Here is a 14,055-nt window from a genome sequence, read left to right as displayed (position 1 = left end):
CCATCAGTTTTTGACAAAATAAAAAAGAAATTATATTGTTTTAGTCAAAATAATAATTTTCTTTAAGGGAAACACAAATTGCTTACATACAATCCAAGACTGGGTACAGTAGGCTGGACAGTCTATTTAGTAAGTTTAAAAAATATGAAATTTTCCAACACATTGAACAATAGAAGCATGTCTCATATATAGAGTACTGTTTAGAAATATGTACCTACATACAAAGTGCAAGTAAACATAATTAACCTCCTTTTCCATTCTTTTTAACATTACAACATGGCTATTTAAGTTGTTGCTACCAGGATGGCTAACTAACCAACTCTTCCAAGTTGGTCCCTGTCATGCTTGAAGAACTCTAACTGATGGGAGATGTGTCGTGGATTCACGGACCATTTGATGCTTGTCATCCTGGATAATTTAAACTACCAACTCAAAATCGTTTCTATGGTGATAACATCAAGACGTTGCTTTGTGCTTAACTGAAAAGTTATCATCCTCTGTACCTAGAAGGATGACTCAATGTGGCAGATAAGCGGCTGAAAAGAATGATGCGCGCAATGTGTAATGATTGATAAACTGTGTTGCAGGTCGGCCAGTTGGTTTCTTGGATGCTGTTAACGGTGCATGGATGCGAAGTTTGACAGTTTGAAGCGGTTCAAAAAGTCTGGTCAGTCTGGATGCTGCACACAAATCAAGAGAAATGTTATTATTTACTTTCACTTTCTGCAATATTAGCTTGATGATTATGCTTTTTTTTCTAGTCTTTTTTTCCTTCAGTTTAGAAAAAACGGATGTTTGAGTCTGGCAGCACGGTGGCACGGTGGTTAGCACTGTTGCCGCACAGCAAGAAGGTCCTGAGTTCAATTCCAACATCAGGCCGGGGTCTTTCTGTGTAGAGTTTGCATGTTCTCCCTGTGTTTGCGTGGGTTCCCTCCGGGTACTCCGGCTTCCTCCCACCGTCCAAAGACATGCAGCTTGTGGGGATAGGTTAATTGGATAATCCAAATTGTCGCTAGGTGTGAATGTGTGAATGAATGTGAGTGCGAATGGTTGTCTGTCCCTGTGTGTTGGCCCTGCGACAGACTGGCGACCTGTCCAGGGTGTACCCGCCTCTTGCCCTATGACAGCTGGGATAGGCTCCAGTGCCCCCCGCGACCCTGAAAAGGAGAAGCGAATGGATGGATTTGAGTCATCTGAGGCTTTTTCTAGTAAATCAACTTGCATCCATTGTTCACCTTTTATACACGCCTGTGACTGCCTCAGTTTTTCAGGAAGACTTACCTGGCATCATTGTGATATCAGAAATAAGTGAAAGTGTCAGAAGTCAAATAAATCCAAAGAGTTCCAAGCAAAGAAAGTTTTTATCAACATCAAACATTTAATATTATAGACTGTAACTTCTGAGCTGTCCTTACCTTTGAAAATGCTGCAATTTTTTTATCCATCCCTGGAAAATACAACAACCGTACAATTGCTAGTAGACGCATTATGTAGAAACAGTTTGTGTGTTTGGTGATATTTGGTGCACAGCATTCATAGACATCATTCTGTCTATGAATGCTCTTCTTCAGCAGCTAGTTAGATTTCCATCTTCACCAAAAATACATCACATATCATCACTAGCTAGGATGTAGCAAATGAAAAATGAACCCACTCAACAGTAATATGCATTAACCTGCTTGTCAGATCTAATTACTCATTAACTCAGGGTGCAGGAACACTCTTCCAGCCTTCTTTAACCACAGGGTAAACTGTGGTGATAAACAGATGGTCATAAATATTGGTCATGCCTTTATGATCACATGGTCTACAGCAATGCTCAGGTAGGTGGTCTTGTGTTTAAATGACGCTCAGTTGGTACTAAGATGCCCAAAAATCTATTCTTAACTTACACGAGTGACATCCAGTGTGGTCTTCTGCTGCTGTCGCTTATCTGCCTTAAGGTTTGACTTATTGCACGTTCAGAGATGCTCTTCTGTACATCTTAGTCAGCTCAAAGCAGTCTTCCTATTCTCCTCTCACCTGTAGCATCAACAAAACAGTTGGTCATCATAAATTTCTTAGATACTCAGACTAGCTCGTCTGGCACCAACAAAGCCACTTAAATCACTTTAATTGCCCATTCTGATGCCCTGTTTACATGTGAAAACACAATGAGTTGCTGCCATCTGATTGGCTGATTAGGTATTTAAGTTGACGAGCAGTTGAACTGGAATACCTAACAAAGTGATTGAGTGTGTAAGAGAAACATAACAGTACCAAAGATATTTTCAAATCGGTTGTATTTTGAACAAATACAACTTATGAAAGGTTGAAACTGAATAACTGGATCTGACTCCATAAAAAACAGTGTTAGTTTATTTTTTATTTTTTTTATTTTTATAAAACTATCAATGTCTTAGTTTCATTATATGTTGTTATGTACTTTAAGTACAATAAATTGTTTATGAAATATTACATTCTACTTTTATTTACATTCCACACAGAAAAAAAAGCTTATGCCAAAAACACTGATTTTAAGTAATTTGATTAGATGTAAAATTTCCATGCCATTTTGTGACATATGTACAATGTAAAACATAACATTGATTGACATCTGGTCAAATAACATTTACTTAATTACTTGCATACATTCATTTTATACCAAGCACATTTTCTTCACAATTTTTGATATTTCAGTTCAACTCAAAATTACTGCCTTACCTTTATTGAAGGTCAAAAATATTTTTAGAAAGCTTATTTCATGCACTGATGTTTTACTTAAAGAAAAAAAATATTGGTAGTATAACGCACACTGATCTAATATAACAAAAGAAAGAAGAACATTTTAAGTTTTCTTTGGTGGCAGTGCCAAAATGTGTCAGTATAACTAACATCCCAGCTATAACTCTATAACTTGTTTTTTTTTTTAAAGCCTATGGAGATAATTGTTACTGATATTTCACTAAAAAGCTACAAGTGTGTACGGCAGAGTGACTCTCCAACGGGTAACCGGGCAGTGTCTACTTCATCAGGGTTTCACAGTAAAATCCGAGCTATTCCCTGACCTGCTGGTCTGGCGCCGCTTAGCTTTTAAACACAATGACCCAGATATAATGAAGCTGAGAGGCTCAGTGACTTTTCCCGGCCTCCTCCAGCTTCCCACACAAACAGAAACTGTCATGGTCCCCGTGCCTGCTCGGCTGGCCCTGTGTGGCTACATGTTATGTTTTGTCTTTTCTCTCTCTCCTCTCTCTCTGCTCGCTGCCTGGGCGGAGCTCATTGTGAGCTCCCGGCCTCCACCACCTGTAGGCAATCACCTGTGGCTCCTCACCTTGTTTGCTCCCGCTACTTAAGGCAGTGACTGAGAGCACCTCGCCGCTGGACTATTGAATAACGCTCGTCAGCGCTACTTTAGCCTCAGCCAGTTTTGAGCTCTGTCCGTGAAAGTTCCGTGCTAACCCTTGTTCTCTGTATGCAGATTTCTCGTGTTTGGTTTGGAGACTCTGGACGCTTTTCCCGACCCCGCTCTGCACCCCTGGGAACCCTGGCCCCCTTCTCCTTCACCTGTATATAGTGCACCTGGAGTGTGTAAATAAACCTGTTTTTCTGAGATTTCAGTCTGCGCCGAGTCCTCCCTGCTCCTCCGTGACAGAAACCTCTCTCTGCACACACCTGTTTCTGCCTGACCACCAGCAGCGAGCTTTCACGCACTCTCACACCCAAGCACTGACAAATAACTGCCACAATCTCTATTCCTGGACCAGGTCCCAGCAAGCGCTGGTATCCAATTTATGTCTGAAAGCTGCTTAGAACGCATTGCCCAATAATAAACAACAACAACAGCTGGAGGTGTTACAGTGTGTTCTCTTTTCAAAAAGTGTTTAGTTTTGGTTTGAGGATTTTTTTTTCAAGTGAATTAGCCCAGGTTTCTATCCCCATACCATGATTATGCGGAATTGTTGCTTCAGACAGAATTTATGTTGTTGAATTTTTAAAGGATTAACATTTTTTAAAAGAATTAAAATCTTTTGTAGCATTGAACTAGTTGAATGATACGCCCGCATAAAAACAAACTGCTTTCAACAGCCTCACCTAAATTACTTCATTGTAATGTAATGTCTTATCTCTTTGATCCAAATGTTTTCAGCAAGGTTTCTGAACCTGAACCAAGGGTACAGAGTTTCATTTCACCAACATGTCGACATTGTTTTGGTCTTTTCTCAGTTTAAATTGAAGCCTATTATGTAATCCTATTGCCATGCATTTTCCAGAACTACTTACCAAAGCCTAATTTTGAATTCAACCTCAATTGATTTGAGCCCTCAGTCCTTATTTTATTGCCTTGCATGGTTTACAGGTATTATAAAACCAAACTTGGATACTGCTGTAGCTTGTCCAGTCACTAAATATTAGTCTAGATTACAAATGATTAAAATTAGTCCCTCAAATTGCTTTGAGCACTTCATTTATTGCCCCTTACATCTTCAGGATTTGTTCCACTATGTTTACGTCTAAAGTCTTTAAGCTTCTTTTTCAGTACTTCCTCTCTTGCTTCTTTGTGTAATCACAGAATAAGGCTGTAGCCGGGCTTGGTCAGTTTAATTGAATTCTTACACACCAAACTAAGTCTGAAGCAGACTGAGGCTCAGGGTTTAAAGGGTTTGACAGTTCATTACATAGATGTAAGAGGAGCGTGGAAACGGGTAAGGAGACAGAAGCAAGAAGTCTTCAGGATCAGACTGATCCTGAAGACAGCAGGATTCCTCGTCGTTGCTGGCCACACCTTGGCCTCACTGTTGGCGGTGAGCCCTCTGACTCCTCCCAGGGTTAGGGCCGAATCCACATGTTCAAACGGAGATGAAAGGCCCCCAGTAGGAAGGTTTGCCGGTGCCAATACCAACTGCCTGCCAAGTAAGCCCTGCTTAACATGCGCTTCCAGATGTTACTGACGCTGATTATTCTGCTCTTTGGCTCTCCCTGGAGTCAAGGAGGGAGCCTCCGCTTGACCCCTTCACATCAAAGTGTGGAGGAGGACTCAAAACAATGAGCACTTCCAGAGAAGAGCAAAGGTCTTATGTGTGTGTTTATGTGAGTGTAAGTGTGTGCAGAGTGAGGAATCAATGATTTATGAGGGTAAGAAGTGGGTTGGGCCTCTCATCTGAATAGTTGACATTAATGCCTATGTCCTGTGGGTATGAATCCGGAGAGCAGAGAACTGACTGACTATGAGCTCACATTCGCATACTTTTGCTCATAATTCAATCCACACTGTACTCTACATACAGTATTGTGCTTCACAGTAAGAAGTACTTACATCCTTGAATGGGAGCTGTAATACTACCAGAGATGAGAAGTAATATAGTACAAGAATTTTCAAGCATCTGCACTTTACTGGAGAATGTTTCTGCTAACTTTTTACTTTCACTTACTTTTATCAAGGGTTAAAGTGAGTCAGAATGATCCAAACAGCGCGTTTGGTGCAGACCTCCATAAGTTGTGGTCCCAGTATTTCAGCACCTAGCTAGCACTCCAGATTTTGAGTGAGCATAAAGGGAGTATATTGTGAAATGTCCTGCAAACCAAACAAAGGATATTCAAAGGTTGTGTTGGACTGGTGCACAGCAGCTGTGGTGTTCATGGTCAACGTTGGGTTACATGAAGAGCAGCAGAGATTGATTGTCAGTGTAGATGACAGCTTGTTAAACATGTGCTTGAATCTTCACGTCACAATTCAATTGTGTAAATCCACAAAAAGAAGTAAACTTCAGAGGAGCAGCAGCACTGATATGTACACAAAGAAAATCTACAGGAGCTTGTTTTTCCCCAGACTGAGCCACTATAACTGACCATATGTTTGAACCTGTTGAACGCCACTTTAATATCTTATTGCACGCGTTCTTTCTATTTAGGTGTGGAGCCAATTTAAAAAGATAATGTTTGCATTCCCATGTACTGTATTATTATATGTATTATTTTATAATTATATTAATATATCAAAAGGATCAGTTAGCTTTGCATATAAAATAGCAGGTATAAATGTCAATTTTCCTTTTTTACTTTTACTTCAGTAAACAAACTGAATAAGTACTGGAGTGTTTGGATTAACAAACTCTACATAAGTAACAAATATACCACTACCACCTCTGCATAAACCAACTTTAATATGATTAAAGATGTCATGAAGAAATGTACTTTTACATTTCGCTGTATTGTGTGACATTTGCTTTTTATGTCCTTTTGTTTTGCTTGTTAGTGTGTATTTCAGCCCTGAAGTTTTATTGTAGAGATTTTTATGTACCTTTATAATTTAATTTTAATTGAAAAGTGCCAAATTTCAACACTCCACTCTTTCAAAAATGTTCACAGTGTGAAAGTAAAATGATGCATACTATAGTTTCCTCAATCATACTACAGTTATTGTACAAGAAAGGGAGTAAAGGTGGAACTTTTATCCAGGCAATGACTCAAAAAATAAGAAACTAAAATTTAAAGATCACGTTTTATTTGTAAAGTTTTCTGTCCACAGTTTTGCAGGACAAAAGTGCAACAGTAAAAGAAAATAAATGGATTTAAAAATCACAAAGTCACAGCAAGTCACATTTTTATGTTACAGAAGCATTGTGTACTTTCTTATTTTGAAATATCCACCATTCATCCATTCCGTCCGTGGTGAGAGGTAGGATACACCCTGGGAGTTTAGGCAAAAATACGGCAAAAATAGAGTTTATATGGGAGCTTAACAACCTCGAAAGTAAATACTTTATATGACCACCTTTAGTCTTCAACACAGACTGATCTCTCTTCGGCAGCTTTCTTGTAATTTCTTTAGACAGACTACAGGAGTCTTGCTTTGTGAAGTACATTCTGTAGGTTTTCTTTGGATGTTGGCTGCCTTTTGTTCCATTCTCTGTCAAGATGATCCCACACTGCTTCAGTAATGTTGAGGTCTGAACTCCTCGACACCACTGGCTGAACTGCAGCTCCAAGCTCAGCTCCGTCCACCGTGTTTTACAGACTGATCTAGACACTCGCTGACCTCTCCAACTAAAAGAAACACTGAAATTTGAATTAATCCACTAACTGCTAGTGACAAAGTGCATAAAAATACAATTTCAAATGAACTCTTTTCTTAGTTGTGTTTTATGTATAAACACAACACTGGTTGTTATGTGCCTTTTGATATCTGAATGAGTCATAGGTTAGTGTTAAGTAGCTTAACAAAAAAACAAACAAAAAACATTCGTCTGAAAATGGGTCAGGTATAAAGACTGGGCTAAAAATGAGTGAAAAGCACCAGAAGAAGAAGAAAGTCTGGCTCTTGTGTGGAGTTGCAGAGCGTGGTTCAAACCAAGAACCTTCCTGTTGTGAGGCAACAGTGCTTTCCACTCGTTATTGAACTTCTTTAAATGCTTTGCTATAAGGCAGCACAGATAAGACATCCTTATGTGCCACAGATGACATCATGACTGCTTCTGAGCTTGTATGTTAACAGGCTGCACTTTAAAAAGAAACAATAACTCACATGCACATAACGAGTATATTGAAATATGTTTCGCTGTCATAAATTTGAAAATTCAAGTGTAGCAAATGCACATGCACATTGGTGAAAACAGGTGTAATTTGGGTTAAAATAAAATAGAAGTAAATTAGTTGAGGCAGTTTGATGCAAAATGAGAAGGCTCTTAATTCATCTGAGAAGTAGCAGGAGCTCAAACACTGGCAAAAATGGATCTACACTTTTTTTTTAACCACATAGCTTTTTGTCTGACTGCATTGATAAATGTTTCTTACAGGAAACATTTGTAAATTAATTTTTTTTATCAACGCATTAAATCAGTAGGCTCAAAACATTTGTGTAAGTACGCAGTTCAGAAAAACTAATAAATGAGGTATTCAGTCAAAGCAGCGGAGTCATTTCATCGCCTTTTGAAATCTGAAGAGTCTGAAGCGGCACGCCTGGCTTACATGAACACCACCCAAGGCTACACATTTCATAGACAAGCCTCAACTCAGAAAGGAACGCCGTAACTCCCAATATCATCCACCTATTCATCCTAACAAATGAACTGGATCTGTTTCATGTTAGAATTGCAGTGCTCACACATAAAGAAAGCTGAGGAGTCTCCTTCACAGGAAGGGAAAAGTGGATCTTATTGTGTTGCTGTAAAACACATTATCTTTATGCTTACATAGATGTGCGTGCCGCAAAGTATAAAGTGTACAAAGTAGATCGCATGGATCGGTAATTTTTATAAAGCAACAAAAAAGTGCCTCAAGGTGAAAGCAAAAGTTCAACTATGGTTGACAACCATAAAGCATACAGTGCGGTTTCATGCATGTACAGACACCAACATAAAGCATGCCATTAGAATACATGAATAAGATAACCTTTATTGGACCTATAGAAGTGAAGGAAATGCAACAATGACATTTCTCACGTATACAACATCGTATAGGAACACAGTTTTCTGCTTTCCATGTTTTTCTGAGCATGTGTTATGTGCGTGTGGTCCTGTACACACCTACTGCAGGTAGAACTAACTAGAAGTATCCTAATGACACATTTAAAGCTTTACATGTGTCATTAGGATCAATATTGATGTCGACTTTGAAGAAAGGTCATGACTGAAAAAAAACATTCAAGCTCTGTTAAAACCTACAACCAAGTCAGTGTTACACCAATGCCAAAGGTCATGCTCTAAAGCCAACATCTACTTTTTGTTCAGAAAGATATTATCAGTGCTTTGAGCATCAGCATCATGCAATGTATCGGTCAAACTCGGCTAATTCACTGTCTGACATACTGCAAAGTAACACAAACAAACATTGATATTGCGGATGTTTTATTTGCTTTCTCATAAATATCAAAAAATTGCATTTTGGGTATCATATATTTGAAGTGTTTTTGGTGTAAACCATCGATATATAATGTATCTACAATGGTCTGAGAACTTTATAGTCTCAGAGAGGCTGTGGCCCTGTTGTGAGATGTTATCTGGATAGAATACACGACGTATATTTGTTTGTTCTGTACAAGTAATACAAAGCAATCAAAAATACACGTATAAAATATACATTAAATGTATGTAATAGTTTGCTAAATAATTATGGTACAGGAAGTTTGTATATATAAATAAATAAATAATAAATAGTCAATGCTGCATTATGTCTGAGCATATCCTGGGTTGGGACACGGAAAAAAACAAATACAATAAATTAAAAATAAAATAAAATAAAACAAAACAGAACAGAACACAATCTCCTAAAGACATATGTTATTCCCAATAGAATATAGAAAAAACTGAGAAGAAACTGAGAAACTGTACCATTTCTAGAAAAATGTTAGATTATTTTCAAGTTAATGGCAACAATATCTGGGACAAGACCATGTTCACTACTGTGTGGCATCTGATCTTCTTTTAACAATAGTCCATGTCAAGACAAAAAATGGACAGCATTCCATGTGGGAGGTGGTCTCCTCACTTCCCACAGGGAATGCTGTCCATTTTTTGTCTGCATGGAGCTAATCAGCAGTCTTTGGGTTTTTTCTTTTTCTTTCAATGTTTAGAAGAGTCTGGGTGCTGATCCGCCCTACCTGCATACAAGATCTTTCAGCAAATCATTTTATTGTAATATGAATATGAATAATATGAAATTTAGCATTGTCTCGCTGAAATATGCATTTAAAATATACCTTTGAGCATTGATGGTGCCTTTCCTAATGGCTGACAATTTCATAGTCCATGGAGACAGCCGTCTACTTATTTTTGCAGATGAATCCAGAATTTTACACTTGGATTTGCTTTTGGATCACAGAAGAGTTTTCTACTTTACCTCAGTCCATCTTAAATAAGCTTTGGTCCAGGGAGGATGGTGGTATTTCTGGATCATCATGTTCAGATATGGCTATTTCTATGGATGACAAAGTCTTATGTGTGGACGGCAGACTGTGTTCATGGGCAATGATTTCTGAGCCCCAGTTTTCTGCAGATTTCCAGAATACCTTGATAATATTATATACTGTAGATGATAAAATATATAGTTTTACTTTGATGGACATTATTCTGAAATTGTTACACAGTGTTTCCATCTCCATTCCATCTTTACGTCTGAGAAACTCTGCCTCTCTAAGATGCTCTTTTTCTACCCAATCATGGTACTAATCTGTTGCCAGTTAGTTGTAAAATCTTCCCTCCATCTGTTTCATTTTAATATTACTTAGTTTTCCAGCTTTTTGCAGCCCCCTACCTTTTTCTTGAGATGTGTTATTGCTATCAAGTTCAAAAGGAGGTAATTTTTTTTAATGGTACATTTATTCAGTTCAAATATAACATGTTTTCTATGTCATATAGTGAATAAAATATTGTTTTACTAGGTTTGCAAATTTGATTACAGATTACAGTAGTTTTTTTGGGGTTTTATATGCAATAGCATTTTTCTACATACAGGATTTGGAAGCTGACTGGTGTAGAAACCTGACTTTGTGACCTTTCAGCACCCTTTCTTTAGGCCTTTACGGCTCTGTAACAAACACACCCCCAGAAAAACACAAAGTGACATGACACAGGGTGAGGCGGACCTTACGTCATGGCATTTGCACGCTGTGAGGTCGAGCCCCGGGGCAGTTGGGTTGAGACAGCGTGATGGTCGGATCACTGTGTCATCAGTTGGCCGGAGGTGCAACAAAAAGGCTTAATGCATGATTAAGTCCCGAATCAACTCTCATTATGAGTGAGCACGTCAACTGTGAGTGCAGTGTGGTTCCCTTTCAGAAAACTGAACCCTGTATCAAAATCTGCCCTAACAGCTCCCCTCTGAACTCATGCTGAGGCTCATAGACTTTCTGCAGCTTTAGACTCTTTCTGCATCTTTGACTTTGTCATCACTAGCTAGAGTCTGTCATCTGATACTCTATTTAAGGCTATAGCACGCAATCTTTTGACATGAGTTGGCACAAATTTGTTGTGCTGCTTTTACGTTCTTCCTCCTGTGGGGAAATTACAGTTGAACTGTCAAACACATTTAGCTTAAGGACCTAGGTCTCAAAGTCCTTCACAAGCACTGTGCATATCTGGTAACCTGGGTCATGTTTGCCTTTTTCAGAGGTGGCAAAAGTATACATAACGTAACTGTAGAGGTACAGATACTTGTGTTAATAAATACTCCAGTAAAAGTTGCAGTGCTGTGTCAACATCTTTACTTAAGTAAAAGTGAAAAAAACAAGACAACGACCCTACAATAATGCAAAGAGAGAAAACCCCAACAATCATATGACCCAAAGTGCTTTGGTGACAGCGGGAAGGAAAAACCTCTTTTTAACAGGAAGAAAATTCCAGCAGGAAGGGGCGGGGCCATCTGTCTCAACTGGTTGGGAGTAAGAGGAGGGAAACAGTAGTACTGTAGCAGTACCTACTACTACAATATCCTACTTTGATATCTTACTACAAGTAAGCCACCTGTCAGAGAGCATAGTGCTCTACTGGGGTTATTTGGTACTACAAGGTCTGTAGGACTAGAGATCCGATTACTTTTTTCAAGTAACGAGTAAAGTAAGGGATTACCATTGCAAAAAAGTAATTAGATTACTGTTACTTTCCCATAAGCACGCTGTGTTACTACGTTACTACATTACTACGTTACTACGTCACTAAACCGTGATTTTGTTTGTGAGAGTGTCTCATGACAATGACGTATGAGTGTGCGACGCCCGTGGCAACAACAGAGGCGTGCAGATCAACAATGGATAATATGGAGTGCGGGAGAACAGTACGACTGTGCAGCGTTTAAAGCGTGGAAGTACTGACATTATTTTGAGTTTGATTCCGCAGAAAGTGACAAAAACCTCCACCGGCCCCACTCCTGCTAAACAGGTGAAAATAGATTTAAGAGCAACAGGCCTTAGTGCTGCCGAGTCTTTGATTTTGCTTATTTTTTTACTGTGTTTTACTTGCATCTATTTAAAAGAGTGAGTGTAAACACAAAAAATATTTTATTTTATGTGCTATAATACGCAAAGAAATGGGTTTAAATGTTAAACAACTTTCTTCAAGTCAAAGACTGTTGCATATAATTTAATTTTTGCTTGATGCAATGTGCATAAAGTTAAAAGATTAAAACTAATAAAACAAGTTTTAAAAAGAGACTTTTTTATTTTATTAAATGTTATATGAAGGATTATGCATAAAAAATGAAATTGAGCTAAAAGGTCTAGTGCTTTATTAGGTATTCAGCTTGTGTATCATGTTTTTAGTAATAAGGTAAATAATTACTTTTAAAATTATGTAATCAGTAAGTAATGGGATTACTTTCTTGGAGTGGTAATCAGTAATTAGTAACTAATTCCTATTTTCAAGTAGGTTGATCAACACTGTTTAGGACTTCACAGTACTGCTCTGCTGTAAAGCTAACCACTGCACAACCGTGCTGCTCTTGCTTGTATATTTCCACATATATATTAATTTGATTAGGGATGAACGCAAAGACCAGGAATAAAACTGGTTTATAAAATAATAAAATTTTCCATCAACATACAACATTGGGAATACACTGAATATGACTTTGTTTAAGATGAGAGTAAGTGCCTTGTAATGGATGTAAACAGAATATTTGGAATATTCTGAGATGACAAAATCCCAAAGTGGGAACGTCCATCTCAGAAAACCCAGCTAACCTAGCTAACCTGAAGAAGGTAAGAGAGCACACCCTGCAGCAAAAGAAGCTAAACTATGGAAAGGCAAAGGAAAACATGAAGGCAGTGTTTCCGTTGGTTACCTGATAACTCACAGGCGCAAAGGGGGAGGAGGAATTGTAGTTCAATATGTTTATTGAGAGTGGGATGTGCACTGTTTCAGTCAGCTGCGCTCAAGATGTTTAGCGCTCCACTTGAACCAAAATAAAAAACATGTGGATCTGCTTGCTATTAAAGGGGCTAAGATGTATATGGAAAAGTAGAAACTAAAAAAAAACACTCGTGAAAGAGGACTGGAACAGATGCCTGGATCAAAACAGAATTAAAAGCATTTTTTATGGGTCTGTCAGGCTGTTTTTATAACTATTTTTTGCTTCTCATTGATTAATTAATTTATTAATAACATCCTGTTTTCTCTTTTTGCTTTCTATGAACCTGAGCTACCAGAAGATAATTAGAAAAATGTGGTGTAGTCTGCTCTCAACAATCCAGGTCACACTAAAGGATGCCATGAAGCATCAAATTTCTGATCCATTCATAACTAAAGCAGAGGAGCTGGTACACAAATGATCAAAAGATGTGGTAAAGCTCTGAACCCAGCATGTTGCACGTGCTGGAACAGCACTTTTAATTTGCTGAGACGACTGCTGACACTGGACTAAAACAGCTAGTGAGCCAGACATGAACGCATGTCTCACAAGTGATTGGACCAAGCTGGAGCGCCTTATCAAGCTGTTTGAGCCCTTTCCCATTCACATAGTCCATTTTAGAGTGACAACCAGCCGCTCTTACAAGAAGCAATACCTGGGTTCAGCTGTGAGACACACCTGCTGACTAGTCTTTGTTTTTTCTTGGTTCTGTCCATATGCTGTCGTACAAATTGACAGATTTCAGGCCTTTTGTTGTTGCTGAGCTGGCCAGTGCATTCATTCTTTTTAATGTAATGTAATTTAATGTAACTGTTTATTAATTTAGCTATTCCTGCATCTCTGTGCCTTTTATATATTTTATTATTATGACACTTCAGCCTATTTTGTTTCCAGTAATTATTGATCAACATGTTGTTGTAATCCTCGTGGATTTCACTTTAGGGAGACACTCTCTGGGAGTCTTTAAAACCTTTATAGTCTTTGATGCATTGCAACAACTGTTATTATGGCACAGCACTGCTAGAGGGGTGTTTTTCCACCATTTTGGTAGTAGGGGAGACCGCTCTCGTAGCCATAACAGACGAGCATGCTGCTTTCTTCTCACCTCTTCATCAGAAAGGCCTTAACTTTGTAACGGGCTGGCACAGGCATCTACCTGACCCCAGGACATGTATGGCTTGTATGGTCTTGTTATTGTTAATGCCCCCAAAAAGGCCAAGTGTTCTACCTATGTGA

The sequence above is a fragment of the Rhamphochromis sp. 'chilingali' genome, assembly GCF_963969265.1.
Source record: "Rhamphochromis sp. 'chilingali' genome assembly, chromosome: 21".
NCBI lineage: Eukaryota > Metazoa > Chordata > Actinopteri > Cichliformes > Cichlidae > Rhamphochromis > Rhamphochromis sp. 'chilingali'.
Note: the sequence above shows the minus strand (reverse complement) of the source record.